This window comes from Octodon degus, unplaced genomic scaffold (assembly GCF_000260255.1).
Source record: "Octodon degus isolate 3935 unplaced genomic scaffold, OctDeg1.0 scaffold00021, whole genome shotgun sequence".
Classification (NCBI taxonomy): domain Eukaryota; kingdom Metazoa; phylum Chordata; class Mammalia; order Rodentia; family Octodontidae; genus Octodon; species Octodon degus.
Genome location: NW_004524597.1, coordinates 22,095,837 through 22,096,959, shown reverse-complemented (window position 1 = coordinate 22,096,959; position 1,123 = coordinate 22,095,837).

Genomic DNA, 1,123 nt, shown 5'->3' with positions numbered 1-1,123 from the left:
TATTTTGATGCCAGTACCATGCTGATGTTATCACTGCAGCTTTGTAGTATAATTTCAGGTCAGAAATTGAAATGCCTCCTGCCTTGTCTCTCTTGGCCAAGATTGCCTTTCCTCTTCTAGGTCTTTTCTGGTTCCAAATAAATTTTAGGAATGATTTCTCTAGGTCTGTGAGGTGTGTTGTTGGTAGTTTGATAGGGATTGCATTAAATCTGTACAGCAATTTTGGGAGTATGATCATCTTCACAATGTTGGTTCTTCCTATCCAGGAGCAGAGAATATCTTTCGATTTTATGAAATCCTCTATGATATCTTGTTTCAGAGTACTGTAGTTTTCCTTGAAAAGGTCTAGGACTTCTTTAGTTAGATGAATTCAAAGGTATTTTGTTTTCCTCAGTGCTAATGTAAAAGGTATTGCTTCTATAATTTCCCTCTCAGTGTGTTTGTTATCTGTGTAGAGGAATGCTATTGACTTTTGGGTATTGACTTTATATTGTGCTATGCTACTGAATTTTTGTATCAATTCTAGAAGTTTCTTGGTGGATTTTTTTTTGTCTCTCAAGTAAAGTATCATGTCATGTGCAAATAATGATAATTCAACTTCTTTATCTATTTTTATTCCTTTTATTTATCTCTCTTGTCTAGTGGCTCCTGCAAATGATTCCAGAACTATTTTGAATAGAAGTGGTGATAGAGGACATCCTTGTCTTGTACCAGATCTAAGAGTGAAAGATTTCTGTTTTTCCCATTTAGATTCATGTTAGCTGTTGGCTTGTCATAAATGACTTTTGTCAGATTGAAGTAGAGGCGATCTATTCCAATTTTTTGTAGGATTTTGAACATGAATGAGTGTTGGACTTTGTCAAAAGCCTTTTCTGCATCAATTGAGATGATCATGTGGTTTCTAATTTTCACTGTATTAATATAGTGTATTATATTTATAAATTTGCAAATATTGAACCATCCTTGCATCCCTGGGATGAATCCTATCTTGTCATGGTGCATGATCTTCTTGATGATTTGCTGTATTCTATTTGCTAGGAATTTATTGAGAATATTTGCATCTATGTTCATAAGAGAGATTGGCCTGTAGTTCTCTTTTTTAGTTGCATCTTTCCCTGGTATC